The 15234-nt window shown below is 39.1% G+C and overlaps 3 pseudogenes; all 3 read left to right on the top strand.

Moving 5' to 3' along the window:
* The first annotated feature begins 3985 nt into the window (after positions 1–3985).
* LOC146171418 (U2 spliceosomal RNA) lies at positions 3986–4156 on the top strand (annotated as a pseudogene).
* Positions 4157–9588: 5432 nt separating this feature from the next.
* LOC146171417 (U2 spliceosomal RNA) lies at positions 9589–9761 on the top strand (annotated as a pseudogene).
* Positions 9762–13524: 3763 nt separating this feature from the next.
* On the top strand, positions 13525–13695 carry LOC146171416 (U2 spliceosomal RNA; annotated as a pseudogene).
* The last annotated feature ends 1539 nt before the right edge of the window (positions 13696–15234 follow it).

The raw sequence follows: 15234 nt of genomic DNA, 5'->3' as shown, positions 1-15234 counted from the left end.
CCCCCTTTTGGGGGGAGAAGGCACAATTGAAAAAAAACAGAAAAACTGCTTTGTTTTGTTCTAGAAATTTTTGGACTTTTTTTTTCCGACTTTTTTTTCCGACTTTTTTTTCCGACTTTTTTTTCCGACTTTTTTTTCCGACTTTTTTTTCCGACTTTTTTTTCCGACTTTTTTTCCGACTTTTACTGTTATGTGGTTGGTTTTACAGAGTGTAGTAATTATTTACGCAACTGTAAATAATTATTAATAATTGTTTATGTAGCCAATGTGGTTGGTTTTACAGAGTGTGGTAATAATTAGTAAGTATACTATGCAACTATAAATAATTAGTAATAAAAGTTTACCTAGCCATTGTGGTTGGTTTTACAGTGTGGTAATAATTAGTAATTATATTTACGCAACTGTAAATAATTAGTAATAATAGTTTACCTAGCAATTGTGGTTGGTTTTACAGAGTGTGGTTATAATTAGTAATTATATTCACACAACTGTCAATAATTAGTAATAATTATTTACGCAACTGTAAATAATTATTAATAATTGTTTATGTAGCCAATGTGGTTGGTTTTACAGAGTGTGGTAATAATTAGTAAGTATACTATGCAACTATAAATAATTAGTAATAATTGTTTATCTAGCCAATGTGGTTGGTTTTACAGTGTGGTAATAATTAGTAATTATATTTTCGCAACTGTAAATAATTAGTAATAATAGTTTACCTAGCCATTGTGGTTGGTTTTGCAGAGTGTGGAAGTAATTGGTAATTATATTTACGCAAATGTAAATAATTAGTATTAAAAGTTTACCTACCCATTGTGGTTGGTTTTACAGTGTGGTAATAATTAGTAATTATATTTACGCAACTGTAAATAATTAGTAATAACAGTTTACCTAGCAATTGTGGTTGGTTTTAAAGAGTGTGGTTATAATTAGTAATTATATTCACGCAACTGTCAATAATTAGTAATAATTGTTTACCTAGCCAATGTGGTTGGTTTTAAAGAGTGTAGTAATTATTTATGACTGTAAATAATTATTAATAATTGTTTATGTAGCCAATGTGGTTGGTTTTACAGAGTGTGGTAATAATTAGTAAGTATACTATGCAACTATAAATAATTAGTAATAAAAGTTTACCTAGCCATTGTGGTTGGTTTTACAGTGTGGTAATAATTAGTAATTATATTTACGCAACTGTAAATAATTAGTAATAATAGTTTACCTAGCAATTGTGGTTGGTTTTACAGAGTGTGGTTATAATTAGTAATTATATTCACGCAACTGTCAATAATTAGTAATAATTATTTACGCAACTGTAAATAATTATTAATAATTGTTTATGTAGCCAATGTGGTTGGTTTTACAGAGTGTGGTAATAATTAGTAAGTATACTATGCAACTATAAATAATTAGTAATAATTGTTTATCTAGCCAATGTGGTTGGTTTTACAGTGTGGTAATAATTAGTAATTATATTTTCGCAACTGTAAATAATTAGTAATAATAGTTTACCTAGCCATTGTGGTTGGTTTTGCAGAGTGTGGAAGTAATTGGTAATTATATTTACGCAAATGTAAATAATTAGTATTAAAAGTTTACCTAGCCATTGTGGTTGGTTTTACAGTGTGGTAATAATTAGTAATTATATTTACGCAACTGTAAATAATTAGTAATAACAGTTTACCTAGCAATTGTGGTTGGTTTTACAGAGTGTGGTTATAATTAGTAATTATATTCACGCAACTGTCAATAATTAGTAATAATTGTTTACCTAGCCAATGTGGTTGGTTTTAAAGAGTGTAGTAATTATTTACGACTGTAAATAATTATTAATAATTGTTTATGTAGCCAATGTGGTTGGTTTTACAGAGTGTGGTAATAATTAGTAAGTACACTATGCAACTATAAATAATTAGTAATAATTGTTTATCTAGCCAATGTGGTTGGTTTTACAGTGTGGTAATAATTAGTAATTATATTTTCGCAACTGTAAATAATTAGTAATAATAGTTTACCTAGCCATTGTGGTTGGTTTTGCAGAGAGTGGAAGTAATTGGTAATTATATTTACGCAAATGTAAATAATTAGTATTAAAAGTTTACCTAGCCATTGTGGTTGGTTTTACAGTGTGGTAATAATTAGTAATTATATTTACGCAACTGTAAATAATTAGTAATAATTGTTTACCTAGCCAATGTGGTTGGTTTTACAGAGTGTAGTAATTATTTACGCAACTGTAAATAATTATTAATAATTGTTTATGTAGCCAATGTGGTTGGTTTTACAGAGTGTGGTAATAATTAGTAAGTATACTATGCAACTATAAATAATTAGTAATAATTGTTTATCTAGCCAATGTGGTTGGTTTTACAGTGTGGTAATAATTAGTAATTATATTTTCGCAACTGTAAATAATTAGTAATAATAGTTTACCTAGCCATTGTGGTTGGTTTTGCAGAGTGTGGAAGTAATTGGTAATTATATTTATGCAAATGTAAATAATTAGTATTAAAAGTTTACCTAGCCATTGTGGTTGGTTTTACAGTGTGGTAATAATTAGTAATTATATTTACGCAACTGTAAATAATTAGTAATAATTGTTTACCTAGCCAATGTGGTTGGTTTTACAGAGTGTAGTAATTATTTACGCAACTGTAAATAATTATTAATAATTGTTTATGTAGCCAATGTGGTTGGTTTTACAGAGTGTGGTAATAATTAGTAAGTATACTATGCAACTATAAATAATTAGTAATAATTGTTTATCTAGCCAATGTGGTTGGTTTTACAGTGTGGTAATAATTAGTAATTATATTTTCGCAACTGTAAATAATTAGTAATAGTTTACCTAGCCATTGTGGTTGGTTTTGCAGAGTGTGGAAGTAATTGGTAATTATATTTACGCAAATGTAAATAATTAGTATTAAAAGTTTACCTAGCCATTGTGGTTGGTTTTACAGTGTGGTAATAATTAGTAATTATATTTACGCAACTGTAAATAATTAGTAATAATTGTTTACCTAGCCAATGTGGTTGGTTTTACAGAGTGTAGTAATTATTTACGCAACTGTAAATATTTATTAATAATTGTTTATCTAGCCAATGTGGTTGGTTTTACAGAGTGTGGTAATAATTAGTAAGTATACTATGCAACTATAAATAATTAGTAATAATTGTTTATCTAGCCAATGTGGTTGGTTTTACAGTGTGGTAATAATTAGTAATTATATTTTCGCAACTGTAAATAATTAGTAATAGTTTACCTAGCCATTGTGGTTGGTTTTGCAGAGTGTGGAAGTAATTGGTAATTATATTTACGCAAATGTAAATAATTAGTATTAAAAGTTTACCTAGCCATTGTGGTTGGTTTTACAGTGTGGTAATAATTAGTAATTATATTTACGTAACTGTAAATAATTAGTAATAACTGTTTACCTAGCCAATGTGGTTGGTTTTACAGAGTGTAGTAATTATTTACGCAACTGTAAATAATTATTAATAATTGTTTATGTAGCCAATGTGGTTGGTTTTACAGATTGTGGTAATAATTAGTAAGTATACTATGCAACTATAAATAATTAGTAATAATTATTTATCTAGCCAATGTGGTTGGTTTTACAGTGTGGTAATAATTAGTAATTATATTTTCGCAACTGTAAATAATTAGTAATAATTGTTTACCTAGCCAATATTGAGTAATTAGTGCAATAACCAGGACATAGCATATAAATAATTATTTACTTATTTATTTCCTTTTTAATTAGTAACTGCTCATTGATTGACATATGGACATATAAGCTATGCATTTGCACATACTGTGGTGTTGCTCTGTGATTGGTCGACACCTCCACGACGTCTTCCCTTCGCGACCAATAAGTGCTGTGGCAAAAATGTGACACTTTTGCTAACGACAACTATGAGGCAATAAAGGCTTTTGCCTTAATAGCAGTAGGTATCTGCAATAAAGCATTGCTTGCAAATGTACAAAACATTTCTGGAAAACACTGTTTTAACAGCTTGATATCAGTTGCCAGTTGTAATTTGTAACCCTGACATTATACTATTTTTTGTAATGCGGCAGAGCATTCTGGGCTTGCTGTACCTCTGCCACGGGTCTACCCGGTACTGCACTACTTCCGGGACTAGCTAAGCGACTCACGGTTTTTGGGGGAGGACAATCACAACTCAAAGATGAGGCCAACTAACTTTTTTCATTCGAGCTCACTGCTATCCATGTGCCTAACACAGCAATCCTCTCAATGCCTGTCTTATTGCATTGTTGGGCGCCTCGTGCATGCAGTGACACCTTGGGTTACTTTTTCCGCATGTCATTGCATGTGAGTCCATTATTTGAGGCAATAAAGAATGGTTTGATTAAGAATCCCCTTCAAGGGATGTGTCGAGATTTGGTAAACCATAGCTCAAGTGCTACAAACAAAAAACGGTGGACCGACGCTGTTTCTGCAACAACCGATAAGTGGCACCACTTGGGCATACATTTTTGATGGGATCGAACTGCAGTTCCTTGTCAATTTATCGCTTCTCGGCCTTTTGGCTAAGATCAAAGTGTAGTAGTATCCTGGACCCCTGGACCCCCTGCTGTTCCTGGACCCCCTGCTGACCCTGGACCCCCCTGCTGACCCTGGACCCCTGGACTCATGGACCATCCGGACCTGCTGTTCTTGGAACCCCTGCTGTCCCTGGATTCCCGGTTGCTGTGAGAGCTTGGTGAGAGCTCTCTTTTTTTACTAGTTCATTTAGTGTTTCCTATCCCCATTGTTGGCTTGTTTATGTAGTATCTGGCAGTGTTTTTTGTCCTTCAAGTGTTCTTTTTGCTTAATTTGCTAGTTTTTTTTTTTTTTTTTTTTTTTTGTCCTTCTAGTTTTCCTTTTTTTTTTCTTTTTTTTGCTTGTTCTTTAACCTCTCCGTTCTGTTTGTGCTCACATTCTTTGCAATCGGTTTATTCATGTAGTGCTTTCTGCCCTTAAACTTTTTTTTTACTTTTTTGTTTGTGTTCAAATTCTTTGCCATCCTTGTTGGTTTGTTCATGTAGTATCTGCCGCTGTTTCTCTCCGGTTGTGCCTTTAATTATTATTATTTTATTACTTTTTGTTGCATTGCCACCAGTTTTTTTTTTTTTTTTTTCTTTTTTTTTGAGAGCTTAGTGCGAATTCTTTGCATGTGTGCCCTTTTATTTTAGTTGAGGTGCTGATTTATTGGGTTCCTGCAATGTGATTTCATTGACAAGAGCCGTTTTCCAGTCAAGTGTGGTGTTTCCCATGTCTCGCTCCCGTTAAACCTCTTTTTTTTTTTCTTTTTTCTTTGAGCTTGGTGAGGGCTCTTTGCCGCGTCTGCCTGGTAATTGAGTGACGATTTTTATTAGTTGCTGCGTTGCTCTTTTTCACTTGTATTGTGTTGAGGGTGATTTGTGTGTGGTGTTTACTGGTGTTTCTCTCCTGTTCAGCTCCATCTTTTGTTTTGCTTTGCTACGAGCTTGGTGAGGGCTCTCATATTGTTTTTTTTTTTTTTTTGGTGTTGAGCATTCTCTTTTTTTTTTTTTTCTGCGCGCACTTTGGTTTTTCAGTCTCATTATTAGTGTATGTTAGCTGTTCTTTCTGGATAGTCTTTTTCCCCGTGGGAGCTGCAGCGCTGACCTCTTCTGCGGAAGGAAATCCATTATCGCAGTATGTCGCGCGGATACACCCCGCCATTTCTTCCAGACGACCGCCGCCGCTAGAAGTGATGTCATCGCCCCCGACAAGCAGCGCCTTCACCGCCAGCAGAAGCCGCATTCCAGTCCGATCGCCGTCCACCAGTCCAAGCCCGGCCAACATTCAAGAACCGCCACAGCCCGGATCGCAACCTCGCCGTGATGGGAACAGCCTTACGCTGTTCTTTCCGCTGGCGAGGACGTTCCGATGTACGGAAGAGGGATGCGCTACCGCGTACTCCCCGGTATTGTGGACGTCCAGGCGGCAGTCCCTGACTCGGCATCTTGAAAGTGAGCATGGGGTGCGCATAAGCCAGGTCACGCATTTTTGCACTCTCTGCCACAGAGAGGTCGGTCCTCGGCCAAAAGCGCATCCCTGTCTTACTGGAGAGAAGCTCGAGGTGGCCAGCACTGACTTGCACAGCCACAAGTGCGGTGATTGCCAGCTCTCTTTTCCATCAAAAAGAGGGCTGGAAAATCATCACATGTGGCACCGCAAACAGACTGCCATGCAGGGATTACCGCCTCGTCCCGTGCCACCGTTAGCGGCGACGAGAAGACTAAGACGGACGCCATCACGGGACGCACGACCACCGGATCTAGAGCCCCCACAAGCCGAGGACATCAGCCAAGATGCAAGGACACCACCAGCAACGCCTCAACAAGACACCAATGGGGAGGAAGCGGGCCAGGAAGAGCCACGAACGCTAACCCCCATCTCTCCTCCTCCAGAGAGCAGCACCACGAGAGCAGCAACACCAGCACTAATTTTTCCCACCTCCCCATCCCAGCAGGATGACCAGGGAATTCCCGTGCCTGCCAGCAGCACACCCAACAGCAGCAGGGAGATGGAGAATTCACAAGATTCTCCTTCCTTGCAGGCAGGCGACGGACTACAGGCTCACCTGTCAACAATCAGCGAGGAAAGCAATACATCGCAGCTTCAAGACGACGACGGCGGCGGCCACCATGACGCAACTGCCACCCAGGGAGCACTAACTGATTCTCTTTCTGATGAACTGGAGTGCGAGGGCATACTCGTCGACCACACCAGGCGCCTCCGGTGTTTGCTGCGTGAGCCTGTGTCTGCTGAGGGTTGGGATGGTTTTCTTTCCATCTTGGAGGAGGCCATCACTGAGGTTGGAAAGGCGGTAAAGCTGCCAAAGGCTCCGGCCGGAGGTAAGCCGCGCCGTCCGACCAACCCCGACAACGCTCAGCAGATCCAGTCTCTTTACCGCAGGAATCGCCGCCGAGCAGTACGCCTGATTGTGGACGGCGAGTCGCCTATGTGCACGGTTCCTTTACAGGATCTCGAGAACCACTTCACTGCAATGTGGGGCCCCAAGGAGGTGGACACCAGCCTTCTTCTCAACAAGGCCAAGAGCAGCGACCTCACGGAATTCCCTCTAGACAAGTTCACCGAAGAGGAGGTCCTGACGAAGCTGAGGAAATGTGAGAACACCGCGCCCGGCAACGACCGAATCACCTACCAGCACTGGAAGACGACAGACCCTGAAGCAGCCTTCCTGACAGCAGCATTCAACGCCTGCCTCAAGTTCAAGAGAGTGCCCCCAGCATGGAAGGAGTCCCGGACCATCCTCATCCACAAGAAGGGACCTGCGGAGGACGTCACAAACTGGCGCCCCATCGCACTCGGGTCGACGATTTCAAAGCTGTATGCTGGGTGTCTCGCCACTCGGCTGCAGCGATGGATCGCTGAACACGAGCTGCTCTCTCGTTGTCAAAAGGGGTTCCTGCCGCACGATGGTGTGTTTGAGCACAACTTCGTGCTGCAGGAGCGCCTTGACACAGCGAGGGGTGGCGGTGGGGAGCTGTGCGTGGCGTTCCTTGACTTCAGCAACGCCTTTGGATCTGTCGCCCACAATGCCCTCATCGACGCACTACGTGGAGCAGGCTCCGGCAGCGACTTCTGTTCGATCGTCGCTGACCTTTACAGGGACAACACCACCACCATCATAGGACAAGAAGGATCAACACGGCCGATCGACATTTCTGCAGGGATTCGACAGGGATGCCCACTGAGCGGGCTCTTGTTTAATTTTGTCATTGACCCTGTTTTGCGTGCTGTGCAGGGAGGCGAGAGGCAGCACAACATCCTGGCCTACGCCGATGACCTCACCCCCCTGGCCAATGACCCGGAGATGCTTCAAGCCCGCATTAATACTGTTGAATCCCTTTCTTCTAGGCTGGGACTACAGCTTAACCCAGCGAAGTGCCGCACTCTTCATCTGAGCGGCAAAACACCGGTTGGTACAAGACTGACTCCTTTTTTTATTGCAGGAGCTGAGATCCCAATTATCCAGGATTTTGAAAGCCAGACGTTCCTGGGCCGCCCTGTGGGGTTCAACGTCTTCCCGGACAGAGCTACTGTGGACCAGGCCATCAACACCGGCCGCCGCCTGCTTAGCTCAATGCTCGCCCCTTGGCAGAGATTGGACGCTGTGAAAACATTTGTATATCCAGCGCTCAATTTCTCCATGCGGTGCGGTGTGTTGGGCAAGTCAGAGTGGGCGCGCCTCGACGATGCACTGCGGCCACTAATCAAAAAATCCCTTTATCTTCCAGGAACCGCAGCCAATGAATACCTCTACGGCAGCGCAGCATCGGGCTCGGTCGGCATCCCCCTCGCAGCGGAGCTGAGCGACATCTGCCGCATTGACAATGCATTTAAGCTCCTCTCCTCTCTTGATCTAGAGGTGCGAGATCTAGCGCTGCATGCCGTTACTGCCATCACGACGAAGAGACTACGCCGACCAGCCACGGATGAGGACATCGCTGCCTACCTGACAGGGGAGACGGAGGGAGACTTCCGAGCTAGGGCAACGCAGCTTCAGTCTGTATGGACGGAGGCTCGCAAGGCTTCCCGGCGCCTGGCGGTCACGTGGGAGATGCAGGAGGGGGGCCCCAGCATCACTCGCGCCGACGTGACCGTCACGCAGAAGCAGCGCACGAAAGTGGTGAGGACACTTCGGAGCATCGCTATGCGCGCACGAGATCACAATCTCCACGAAAAGCCTAACCAGGGGAAAGTGATGGAGTGCGTAGCAGCCGACCGTAGCAGTTCCCACTTCATGAGGACGGGGCGCTTCACTCGCTTCTGCGATTGGCGCTTCGTGCACCGTGCGAGGCTGAACCTGCTGCCCCTCAACGGAGCCAGGCCGTGGGATGTCGCTGCTGACCAGCGGTGTCGGAGATGCGGGCAAGACAAGGAATCCCTCCCGCATGTTCTCTGTCACTGCATGCGCCAGAGCGTCGCCTACACCAGCCGACACAACAGGATCGTCGACCGGCTGAAGACAGCCGCTGAGAAGCGATTCACCGTCACCCATGAGAACCGGCCCGTGGGTGACACGAACCTCCGCCCAGATCTTGTTCTGGCGCGCGGGGAAACGGCGATTGTCATTGATGTCACATGCCCCTTTGACAATCGCAAAACCGCCTTCGATGCTGCACGGGAGAGTAAGGTCGCCAAGTACGAACCCGTTCGCCAATACCTGCTCCGGAAATTCCAGCGGGTCAGCATTGAGGCAGTCGTTGTTGGGGCCCTGGGCTCCTGGGACCCCAACAATGACAAAGTGATGAGGCGCCTCTGTAGCAAACGCTACATGCGTCTCTTCAAGAAGCTGGCGGTGAGCGATACCATCGCAGCTTCTCGTGAAGTCTATGCTAAACACGTAGCTGCAAATTGAAGGGCTCGCACTTCGGTGGACTTCAGCAGCTCGAGTTAGAAAGACTTCCTACACGCACAACAATACACTCACCCCACAGCAGGAATAAAACTTTACAGATGAGATTTCCCCTAAAAAGGAATGAACAACAACAGTAGGTGTCTGCAATAAAACTGCTAGGAAATGTACAAAACATTTCTGAAAAACACTCTGTTCTTAACAGCTTAATATCTGTTACGGGTTCTAATTGTACCCATGATATTAAACTGATTTTTGTAGCGCGGCGGAGTGTTCGGGGCTTGCTCCAACTCCGCCACGGGTCGACCCGGTACTGCACTACTTCCGGGACCGGCCCAGCATCTCCCCCTTTTGGGGGGAGAAGGCACAATTGAAAAAAAACAGAAAAACTGCTTTGTTTTGTTCTAGAAATTTTTGGACTTTTTTTTTCCGACTTTTTTTTCCGACTTTTTTTTCCGACTTTTTTTTCCGACTTTTTTTTCCGACTTTTTTTTCCGACTTTTTTCCGACTTTTACTGTTATGTGGTTGGTTTTACAGAGTGTAGTAATTATTTACGCAACTGTAAATAATTATTAATAATTGTTTATGTAGCCAATGTGGTTGGTTTTACAGAGTGTGGTAATAATTAGTAAGTATACTATGCAACTATAAATAATTAGTAATAAAAGTTTACCTAGCCATTGTGGTTGGTTTTACAGTGTGGTAATAATTAGTAATTATATTTACGCAACTGTAAATAATTAGTAATAATAGTTTACCTAGCAATTGTGGTTGGTTTTACAGAGTGTGGTTATAATTAGTAATTATATTCACGCAACTGTCAATAATTAGTAATAATTATTTACGCAACTGTAAATAATTATTAATAATTGTTTATGTAGCCAATGTGGTTGGTTTTACAGAGTGTGGTAATAATTAGTAAGTATACTATGCAACTATAAATAATTAGTAATAATTGTTTATCTAGCCAATGTGGTTGGTTTTACAGTGTGGTAATAATTAGTAATTATATTTTCGCAACTGTAAATAATTAGTAATAATAGTTTACCTAGCCATTGTGGTTGGTTTTACAGTGTGGAAGTAATTGGTAATTATATTTACGCAAATGTAAATAATTAGTATTAAAAGTTTACCTAGCCATTGTGGTTGGTTTTACAGTGTGGTAATAATTAGTAATTATATTTACGCAACTGTAAATAATTAGTAATAACAGTTTACCTAGCAATTGTGGTTGGTTTTACAGAGTGTGGTTATAATTAGTAATTATATTCACGCAACTGTCAATAATTAGTAATAATTGTTTACCTAGCCAATGTGGTTGGTTTTAAAGAGTGTAGTAATTATTTACGACTGTAAATAATTATTAATAATTGTTTATGTAGCCAATGTGGTTGGTTTTACAGAGTGTGGTAATAATTAGTAAGTACACTATGCAACTATAAATAATTAGTAATAATTGTTTATCTAGCCAATGTGGTTGGTTTTACAGTGTGGTAATAATTAGTAATTATATTTTCGCAACTGTAAATAATTAGTAATAATAGTTTACCTAGCCATTGTGGTTGGTTTTGCAGAGTGTGGAAGTAATTGGTAATTATATTTACGCAAATGTAAATAATTAGTATTAAAAGTTTACCTAGCCATTGTGGTTGGTTTTACAGTGTGGTAATAATTAGTAATTATATTTACGCAACTGTAAATAATTAGTAATAATTGTTTACCTAGCCAATGTGGTTGGTTTTACAAAGTGTAGTAATTATTTACGCAACTGTAAATAATTATTAATAATTGTTTATGTAGCCAATGTGGTTGGTTTTACAGAGTGTGGTAATAATTAGTAAGTATACTATGCAACTATAAATAATTAGTAATAATTGTTTATCTAGCCAATGTGGTTGGTTTTACAGTGTGGTAATAATTAGTAATTATATTTTCGCAACTGTAAATAATTAGTAATAGTTTACCTAGCCATTGTGGTTGGTTTTGCAGAGTGTGGAAGTAATTGGTAATTATATTTACGCAAATGTAAATAATTAGTATTAAAAGTTTACCTAGCCATTGTGGTTGGTTTTACAGTGTGGTAATAATTAGTAATTATATTTACGCAACTGTAAATAATTAGTAATAATAGTTTACCTAGCCATTGTGGTTGGTTTTGCAGAGAGTGGAAGTAATTGGTAATTATATTTACGCAAATGTAAATAATTAGTATTAAAAGTTTACCTAGCCATTGTGGTTGGTTTTACAGTGTGGTAATAATTAGTAATTATATTTACGCAACTGTAAATAATTAGTAATAATTGTTTACCTAGCCAATGTGGTTGGTTTTACAGAGTGTAGTAATTATTTACGCAACTGTAAATAATTATTAATAATTGTTTATGTAGCCAATGTGGTTGGTTTTACAGAGTGTGGTAATAATTAGTAAGTATACTATGCAACTATAAATAATTAGTAATAATTGTTTATCTAGCCAATGTGGTTGGTTTTACAGTGTGGTAATAATTAGTAATTATATTTTCGCAACTGTAAATAATTAGTAATAATAGTTTACCTAGCCATTGTGGTTGGTTTTGCAGAGTGTGGAAGTAATTGGTAATTATATTTATGCAAATGTAAATAATTAGTATTAAAAGTTTACCTAGCCATTGTGGTTGGTTTTACAGTGTGGTAATAATTAGTAATTATATTTACGCAACTGTAAATAATTAGTAATAATTGTTTACCTAGCCAATGTGGTTGGTTTTACAGAGTGTAGTAATTATTTACGCAACTGTAAATAATTATTAATAATTGTTTATGTAGCCAATGTGGTTGGTTTTACAGAGTGTGGTAATAATTAGTAAGTATACTATGCAACTATAAATAATTAGTAATAATTGTTTATCTAGCCAATGTGGTTGGTTTTACAGTGTGGTAATAATTAGTAATTATATTTTCGCAACTGTAAATAATTAGTAATAGTTTACCTAGCCATTGTGGTTGGTTTTGCAGAGTGTGGAAGTAATTGGTAATTATATTTACGCAAATGTAAATAATTAGTATTAAAAGTTTACCTAGCCATTGTGGTTGGTTTTACAGTGTGGTAATAATTAGTAATTATATTTACGCAACTGTAAATAATTAGTAATAATTGTTTACCTAGCCAATGTGGTTGGTTTTACAGAGTGTAGTAATTATTTACGCAACTGTAAATATTTATTAATAATTGTTTATCTAGCCAATGTGGTTGGTTTTACAGAGTGTGGTAATAATTAGTAAGTATACTATGCAACTATAAATAATTAGTAATAATTGTTTATCTAGCCAATGTGGTTGGTTTTACAGTGTGGTAATAATTAGTAATTATATTTTCGCAACTGTAAATAATTAGTAATAGTTTACCTAGCCATTGTGGTTGGTTTTGCAGAGTGTGGAAGTAATTGGTAATTATATTTACGCAAATGTAAATAATTAGTATTAAAAGTTTACCTAGCCATTGTGGTTGGTTTTACAGTGTGGTAATAATTAGTAATTATATTTACGTAACTGTAAATAATTAGTAATAACTGTTTACCTAGCCAATGTGGTTGGTTTTACAGAGTGTAGTAATTATTTACGCAACTGTAAATAATTATTAATAATTGTTTATGTAGCCAATGTGGTTGGTTTTACAGATTGTGGTAATAATTAGTAAGTATACTATGCAACTATAAATAATTAGTAATAATTATTTATCTAGCCAATGTGGTTGGTTTTACAGTGTGGTAATAATTAGTAATTATATTTTCGCAACTGTAAATAATTAGTAATAATTGTTTACCTAGCCAATATTGAGTAATTAGTGCAATAACCAGGACATAGCATATAAATAATTATTTACTTATTTATTTCCTTTTTAATTAGTAACTGCTCATTGATTGACATATGGACATATAAGCTATGCATTTGCACATACTGTGGTGTTGCTCTGTGATTGGTCGACACCTCCACGACGTCTTCCCTTCGCGACCAATAAGTGCTGTGGCAAAAATGTGACACTTTTGCTAACGACAACTATGAGGCAATAAAGGCTTTTGCCTTAATAGCAGTAGGTATCTGCAATAAAGCATTGCTTGCAAATGTACAAAACATTTCTGGAAAACACTGTTTTAACAGCTTGATATCAGTTGCCAGTTGTAATTTGTAACCCTGACATTATACTATTTTTTGTAATGCGGCAGAGCATTCTGGGCTTGCTGTACCTCTGCCACGGGTCTACCCGGTACTGCACTACTTCCGGGACTAGCTAAGCGACTCACGGTTTTTGGGGGAGGACAATCACAACTCAAAGATGAGGCCAACTAACTTTTTTCATTCGAGCTCACTGCTATCCATGTGCCTAACACAGCAATCCTCTCAATGCCTGTCTTATTGCATTGTTGGGCGCCTCGTGCATGCAGTGACACCTTGGGTTACTTTTTCCGCATGTCATTGCATGTGAGTCCATTATTTGAGGCAATAAAGAATGGTTTGATTAAGAATCCCCTTCAAGGGATGTGTCGAGATTTGGTAAACCATAGCTCAAGTGCTACAAACAAAAAACGGTGGACCGACGCTGTTTCTGCAACAACCGATAAGTGGCACCACTTGGGCATACATTTTTGATGGGATCGAACTGCAGTTCCTTGTCAATTTATCGCTTCTCGGCCTTTTGGCTAAGATCAAAGTGTAGTAGTATCCTGGACCCCTGGACCCCCTGCTGTTCCTGGACCCCCTGCTGACCCTGGACCCCCCTGCTGACCCTGGACCCCTGGACTCATGGACCATCCGGACCTGCTGTTCTTGGAACCCCTGCTGTCCCTGGATTCCCGGTTGCTGTGAGAGCTTGGTGAGAGCTCTCTTTTTTTACTAGTTCATTTAGTGTTTCCTATCCCCATTGTTGGCTTGTTTATGTAGTATCTGGCAGTGTTTTTTGTCCTTCAAGTGTTCTTTTTGCTTAATTTGCTAGTTTTTTTTTTTTTTTTTTTTTTTGTCCTTCTAGTTTTCCTTTTTTTTTTCTTTTTTTTGCTTGTTCTTTAACCTCTCCGTTCTGTTTGTGCTCACATTCTTTGCAATCGGTTTATTCATGTAGTGCTTTCTGCCCTTAAACTTTTTTTTTACTTTTTTGTTTGTGTTCAAATTCTTTGCCATCCTTGTTGGTTTGTTCATGTAGTATCTGCCGCTGTTTCTCTCCGGTTGTGCCTTTAATTATTATTATTTTATTACTTTTTGTTGCATTGCCACCAGTTTTTTTTTTTTTTTTTTCTTTTTTTTTGAGAGCTTAGTGCGAATTCTTTGCATGTGTGCCCTTTTATTTTAGTTGAGGTGCTGATTTATTGGGTTCCTGCAATGTGATTTCATTGACAAGAGCCGTTTTCCAGTCAAGTGTGGTGTTTCCCATGTCTCGCTCCCGTTAAACCTCTTTTTTTTTTTCTTTTTTCTTTGAGCTTGGTGAGGGCTCTTTGCCGCGTCTGCCTGGTAATTGAGTGACGATTTTTATTAGTTGCTGCGTTGCTCTTTTTCACTTGTATTGTGTTGAGGGTGATTTGTGTGTGGTGTTTACTGGTGTTTCTCTCCTGTTCAGCTCCATCTTTTGTTTTGCTTTGCTACGAGCTTGGTGAGGGCTCTCATATTGTTTTTTTTTTTTTTTTGGTGTTGAGCATTCTCTTTTTTTTTTTTTTCTGCGCGCACTTTGGTTTTTCAGTCTCATTATTAGTGTATGTTAGCTGTTCTTTCTGGATAGTCTTTTTCCCCGTGGGAGCTGCAGCGCTGACCTCTTCTGCGGAAGGAAATCCATTATCGCAGTATGTCGCGCG

Source organism: Amblyomma maculatum, unplaced genomic scaffold (assembly GCF_055883805.1).
Source record: "Amblyomma maculatum isolate TAMU_Amacu unplaced genomic scaffold, ASM5588380v1 scaffold_23, whole genome shotgun sequence".
In the NCBI taxonomy this organism is placed as follows: domain Eukaryota; kingdom Metazoa; phylum Arthropoda; class Arachnida; order Ixodida; family Ixodidae; genus Amblyomma; species Amblyomma maculatum.
This window is presented reverse-complemented; position numbering and strand designations above follow the sequence as displayed.